Raw genomic sequence first — 7,461 nt, forward strand, 5'->3', positions numbered from 1 at the left:
ATCGTCGGACGGCTTGTGAAATATTCAAACGCGTAGCCAATAAGGAGGCTGGGGAGCAGCGAGTGGGCGTGTCCCCAAGTGCTCATTATAATGACGCAGCCGGGATGGGGCCCGTATGTTCTATTCGTCTTATTCCCATGTGGACCAGCTACTGCAGATCGACCAACTAAGGATTATATCATATATTCATATCTACTAATAATAGTGATCCCCGCTCTCTCTCTCTCCTTTATTTACAAAATTAATATTAAAATATTAATACAATATGACCAATCGAAGTATGAGAAATAATGTACTGTATCTTATCACTGTGACTTCACTCAAAAAAAGTATTAGTTTGTAAACATTGTAAGCATTGATAACCTGACTGAAGAACATGTTATTAATGGAAACACTTCTATATAAACTCTTTTACATTATCCAACTAGAACCGGATATTTCTTTCAACTTCTTTTAAGGACTTAAAGAGAAAAAAATGAATGTATAAAATAATAAATAAGATCATTATTTGTACGTACAAAAAGTTAGTCTTATGTCTCATCACCACAAGTGTGTGTGTGTGTGTGTGTCTAGGTGTGTGTGTGTGTTTGTGAGAGAGAGAGAGAGAGAGAGAGAGAGAGAGAGAGAGAGTGTGTGTGCAGGTTTACTGCTGTCAGATCCTTATGTCATGCTCCACTGAGTCCAGCCTCCCAAAGACCCCCAATGAAATAAGTTGTGTGTGTGTGTGTGTGTGTGTGTGTGTGTGTGTGTGTGTGTGTGTGTGTGTGTGTGTGTGTGTGTGTGCGCGTGTGTGCGTGCCTGTTGTGCACAGCCTGGTGAAATGAGATGTTCACATCCCAAGGACGTCTCCCACCATAATTTAAACTCACTGGTGCTGGAAGACTTCAAACTGAAAGTGCTGAAGTCATAAACCAGCACACTTCTGTTTTTACTGTTATTGTCAGTGATCTACTGGCGTAAATCCACCGGCAGGTGGCTGTGACTCAGACAATGCAAATACTACAACAGACATGTTAAATGTCTCTTTATTGAGATTACTCCAAATTTGCTGCAGGCCATAAAATTAAGTCAATGACCCAAAGTGAACGCTGCTTTGGCTTGTTTTCATGGCGCCCGTGTTACAGTTTATCACTGTGATTTACAGGTCGCAGGTTGTTATCTGTCACGGTAGCAAAATGTGAAGAGTTAGAGAAAAAAAACAAAATGCTCTGAGCCCGGCGTACGGCAGCGCGTGATACCTTCAGCTATTTACACCCTGATCTACAATCTCTCACCGCGGAGAGACAAGAGCGTTTTTATTTATGAGAGGACAAAGAGACATCCATCAGCGCTCAGCTGCAGCCGGCGACAGTGTGGAGTGTGACTTTGAGGCACAGAGTGAATTGTATTCCTTCCCCCCCCCCTGGGGAACACTGGGACAAACCCCAGACAAGATGTTGTGGTCTGTGTCTCTACCCGCTCTCATCCAGGACTTCCCACCGCCCAATTTCACCCTCGCCCGTCGCCAAGGTCACGCCGCCCCCCCACTCCCTCCTTAGACGCAACGATCCTTAAATAGAGCGTGTTTAAGTGAAGATGAGGAATGAAGAAAGCTCAAGGGAAGAATGGCTGGGGGAGTTTTTTTTTTTTTTACTACAGCAGAAAAAAATTCCCATTTTCTCTTTAAGAGCTGCTGAAAGATGTATAGTGCTAAGGCATCATGATGGATCCCCTCCGTGGTGGATCGGGGAACACTTCTCATATCATTAAGCCTTAGTAATGGTCCCAGTGCCATGTCCCCTCTGCCAGGGTTGTCCTGCACTCACTCCTCCGGCTAACAGCCCCTCTGGCTACTGTACACGGACCTGTAGTGTTGTATGTATTGTTGCACAGTTTGAGATTATAAGTGAAAGGTCCCGCAAAGACATGCGTTTTTTTACGTTTGAAGTAGTTGAAGAATATATACTTCTATACTCTGAGAGAGGATGATGGAGAGGGCGAGCGTTTGGTGGACAAAACACACACAAACATGGGGGGCTCTTTAGCAGAAGCAATATAACCTTCAAAATTTGTCTCTCTTTTATTTGAAAGTGCTGGTTTGGAAATTAGGGGAGCACTCTTTAAATAAAGATCCCTTTAGTGGGCACCCAAAAAAAAGAGCTATTCCACTTTCTAGCCATTTGAGGTTGTCAGAATGAAAAATATTGAGGACGAAAAAATATTCTGTGAGCTGTTCGCTGTGGCAGAAGTGGAAAGTGAGTCCAATTTTTTATTGTATTAGAAGTGTACTTTGTCTTTTGTTTTTTTATACACACAATAGTCTGATATCTAGCATTGGGAAGTTATGTAATTCATGTGTTTATATTGATAACCCCATCGCAGATGTTTCTGGATGTGGTTCATTATTTGTCGTGCAAAACAATAATCATAGATATAACTTAAACCTTTTAGCATTTTTCCAGAAAATAGTTTTGTTTGTTGACCCTTTCATCTCCCCCCCCCCCCCCCCTTTTACATTTATGTAATTCTCTGTTTCATTTGACGCTCAGAATACATTTGAAAACATTTGATTTTCCGTGTGGATGGTTTCCATCTCTGACCTTTGAACCTGTGCACAGAGGCTGCTCTACTATACTCACCCTGCGGGGCGCGAGCGCATGTGTTACCTCTGCTCATGTGCACTTTCTACACCACATGAACACACACACACACACACACACGTACCCTCACTATGGGATATAGGTTTGCCAAGAGGGTCTTTCATAGATCAGCCTCCCCTGACAGCTCCCTTAAATGTCCTTGGCAGCCCCCCAAACCTCAGCCCTCGCCCCCTTTCTGTTCCTGCACCTTTTCCTCTCTGGTCCAGCCTCTGATGGATACTGCCATATTTTTCTGCTGCTCTCCTCGGGAATGCTCCCATAACCACTGGGCCCTGTAATGCATGACGCAATCTGTATATATCCCATTAAGTGTCACTTTGAGAATGAACCTGTTTCTCCTTGCAGAACAGCATGCGAGAGGATCAGGATCAGGATCCTGACCATGTCCCTCAGACCCACAGTTCTTCTTGCAGCCAAAGTTTCCATTCGGAAAACTATTCAGTAGAAATATTTCATATTTGAGTTATTATGCTCGTCCTTATTTGCATGATTTGCTTCTGTCGCTACATTTTGCGGTGCCCGTTTTCTTTTTCCTTAAAACAACAACCTCCTGACTGTCGAGAAATACATCTGTGTGTTTTCTCTTTTTCTTCACGGTGCCCAAAGAATATATATATATTTTTTTATATCACAAGGTTTTGTTGCTATCAATCCTATTTTTAATTTAATTTATGAATATGTGATTTATGTTGCTCAGGCAGAAGATAATAAATCTATTTTGCGGGGCGGTGGAGGGGGGGGGGGGGGTTAAGAGCGCTGATGTTCCCTTATTGATTGGCTGGCTTAATAGTGTTTGTTCTTCATAGCTGATCTCAGGAAATAAAGCAAACAAATAGTTGAGAATCAGTTCAGGCTCAAGGGGATGGGAGAGACGGAGTGAAAGGAAAGAGCCGGAAGGTAATATTAGGAGAATGAAACAGCCGCTGTAAGAATTAAAAAAAATAACAAATACCAATTCATGTGCATGTTGTCAAATTACAGGATCTTAATCAATTTAATCCACCCATTATATTATTTAGCTTTCCTCTTTCGGCTCCACTAAGTCTAACTAAAACCACGGCACATGTCAAATTGTGTTTCCATCACTTTTGGAAGAAGCTGGTGCATTGATATTACACGCTGCATGCAGGTATATTCCTTTGTGTGTGATTAACATCGCAGCACAACGTCATAAGTGACAGAACACGAAGGCTCTCTGTAAAGCCACATGGTTAGACGTCACTCTTGAGTCTCATCCTTTCCGCTAATAAAGCGTGTCAGGCCATTATTTGCTCTGACTGTTTCACAATTCTCAAAGGGATTTGTCAAATTGATGTGAAAACACAACTGTGGGTATTCCCCAGCACCAGGCTCCCTGGAGGGAGTGATGGATAGAATTTGTCTTGACATGTCAAGTTAAAGAAAAAGAACGGAAATAGTTTGGGTTAAGTGCACTTGACTTTATGTTACGTATAAAAGTCATCGCTGTGCACGGATATTAGATCAGATCAAATCCCACATCAGCAGAACAAATCAGGATTTTAGTATTTCTCTCAATTCAAGATCATGCATCAGTCGCCTGTCTCTAAAACTTAACAGTAACCCTTGGAAGGAAAACTCTGAAAAGATCTCAGATTAGTGATTTTCTTTTTTCAACTCGGTCCGGCCTGAGAGGAGGAGAGGACGGCATAAATCCAGCCCATTAGCCCTGAGGTCTGTTGATGACAGTTCCCGCCCCTCGGCTGATGTAAACCAAACTTCCTGTCCGGAGATGAAGAAGCCTGTCAAGCAGCTGTAGCCACCTCGACCCCTGTCACCCTCCCTCTGTGATGCCCGGGCATTAATAGCAAATCAATCCTAAGTGAGGGACAAGGGAAACGAGAAGGAAACAAAAGGAAGCGTCCATCTCCGGCGGAGGGATGTGCGGCGGCGGAGATGCTGGTTAAAGCATGGTGAAAGCACAAAAACACTTCCCCTGACGATGCCGTCTTCTGTCTCCCGAGCTCAATGTGTCCCCCCCCAAGGATAAATAACAAGTCCTGGTGTCGACAAGACAGATCGAGTAAGAGAAAGTGGTTGGAGGGAAATCCCCTAAAACAGGGTGAGCTGCAGGTTTCATATCCTTTTGATTGTTGCTGACTGTGTAACCGATCATAACAAAACCACTGAATAAAGGATGCACGCCATTGATGTACTTTTGTGACAAACCTGCTCTCTTTTCTGCAACACTCTTCCTCATTTTATTTTTTATTAGGTGTCTCATGTCTAGTTGTGTTTTTCATCACTGGAGGTTTCGCTGCTTGAACAAAGCCTATCAGTCGGCATGCTTCTCCAAAAGACCTGGTGATTGGAGTAGGGAGTTATTTTTCATCTCATCATGCCTATTAGTGTATTGATCTAAGCCTGGAAAAAAATGACTACATCGTGTCCTTGGCTGGCCTGTGTCGCCATGAACAACCCGGACAACGCGTTACAATACAGACATTTATTTTCTAGAAGCTGCAAAAAGCCCCTCGACCCGGTGAAGCTTTAAAATGGGATTTTAGAATCCTCCCTGTTACGACTAGACGGGCGAATGAGGTCAATTTATCCCGGATGAGAATACTGATCATATTTGATGTAGATTGTTGGTTAAACACAGTTTCAGCATGAATGTGTTCTGTGGCCTGTAGTGATCAAATAAAAGCTGTAAAACTGTCCTGCCAGCCGCAGTCAAGCACCGCCCCCCCCCCTCCCCGTGTGTGTTTCTGTCGCTGTCTCTTCAAAGGCACAATCAGCCATCCTCCTGCAAGGTAATTCCTGCTCAGGAGGGCATGTGGCCGACGCTGCGGAAATTCATTTTTTGGTTTAATTTCAGGCCTATTGATCGTGGAGCGCTTTACGACTGCATGACATCCATAATCACAACAACGGGGTGACAGCGGAGATAAATAATGTGGCAAAGGCACGGAGAGAAGGAGGGATGTTGGAATGAAGGGGGAAGCAAATTGAAAAACAAGGAAGAGCCAGGTTCCATCTCTTACTGCGTTCTGTATTAATTACTGAAGCTCACCCTATTACACCCTCCCAGCCACAACCCCTTCACCTGATTGATCTGCCCTCAGAGGCCGTAGATTAGTTTTCAACCCAAACTTGTCTGAAATATGTTTGTTTAAGCACCCATTTAAAAGATAGGACCCAGTGCTCTACAGTAATTACGAAGGATAGTGTTATATCTATAATTATTATGATTAGTGAAGCAGAATTAAGTCACTGCTGTAGAAACCACAGGGGGCCAAAGCCACGGCATGATTATGAGGTTTTGCATGCACTAACGCTGCACTTGAGTGTAAGCTGGAGCGGTGTTGCTGAAACGAATACAAGTTGATCCGGTGCAACAGTGAATGCATACTGAGAAGGAAAAATGATCAAACATTCTAAATTTAAGTTGTAGGAGCATGACATTAATTGCTTCTGGAGCATGTTGTCCAATAAAAAACAGGCTTCTTCCTCTTGGGTTCAAAATTAGATACTTTCACATTATTGGACTTTTTTATACATTATATATTTGCAAAATGCAAACATTCCTGGCCCCGCTATGGAGCAATTTCCTCCTCAGCGGGCATAAACGGGTCGCCAGTGTGGTCAGTGTTTGTGTGGGCAGGAACTTTAAGAGCCCAGAGGTCCGGTTTAGACCGGCTGCAGAGGCCACACTAGGTCTCCTGCTTCAACATAACTCTGTTTATGTGTAGCTCCACCAACATTGCTCAGTTCTACCTGCCCACAGCTCCGGAACAGCTTTAGAGCCACATTATAAAAATATCATGTAATGACATGTGATAAACCGGTCCAGTCCAAAATGTGACCTTTGGTAGTTCGCATGAAGTCAAATGATAGTGGTGCCCAGTAAACAGTGGTGCTAGCGATGCAGCGGTGCATAAAGCATGCCTCTGCTTGTTGCCGGAGTCTGAGGGGGGGGGGGGCTGAAGGCTCCCGCTCATGAAATGTCTCAAGTCGGAGAGGGGATAAGGATGCAGGGTTAATGCGACTTGGCACGCGGTTTTATTTGTGCGAAGGCGGTAGAAATCCGGCTTCTGGAGAGGCGTGTAGCGGAGTGGAGAGCGCTGCAGGACGGGAGGAGGCAGCGGGGCGATGGACGATGCTCAGCTGATGCTCAGCTGAGGCAGAACCCAGCAGGCCGGAGAAAGGGGAACAGACCCTTGTTATCACGGCCTCACGAGGAGTACTACACGGGAAGAAAATCAATGTATTACCTTGAATTGGTTTAAAAATCCAAAATGATGTCATCACATTTTACAAAAGAAGTTCTACAATCTCACAAAATAAGTTTTTGCCTCATGTTTCATAGATTCTATCTGACATTTTGTGAAGCCATCAAGTGAAACTATGATTTAATCCTTTCTATTTTTCTGACTACGCACCCATGTTAAATTATTTTTTTCTTTAAATATCGCCCAGACCTGATGAAACTGGACGTACCAATGCTGCACTCACACATGACCGAGCTCTCCTCGGTGTAGCGGGGACGAGAAGCAGTGAGTGTCGCAGCGATTCATTGCTCATCCGAATTGATTTCCAGTCATATCGCATGAAGTCACCGCAAAAAGTATCATTGCTTGTTTTCTTTGCGCCGAGCTGCAGGGATTCTCCGCTGCTACGCGTGCATAAATAATCAGACACGTCGTGGAAACAAAGCAGTCGTCGCCGCAGAGCTGGAGACGAGGGAATTGAACACTGATCAGCTGTAGCTATTTGTATGTGAGTCAACACCTGGCCTGCTGTCTTTTCAGGGAGGGCCAGTGACCCTATCATGGACACAACCTGTTAAGAGAAGCAGGCTTTT

The sequence above is a fragment of the Pungitius pungitius genome, chromosome 13 (assembly GCF_949316345.1).
Source record: "Pungitius pungitius chromosome 13, fPunPun2.1, whole genome shotgun sequence".
In the NCBI taxonomy this organism is placed as follows: domain Eukaryota; kingdom Metazoa; phylum Chordata; class Actinopteri; order Perciformes; family Gasterosteidae; genus Pungitius; species Pungitius pungitius.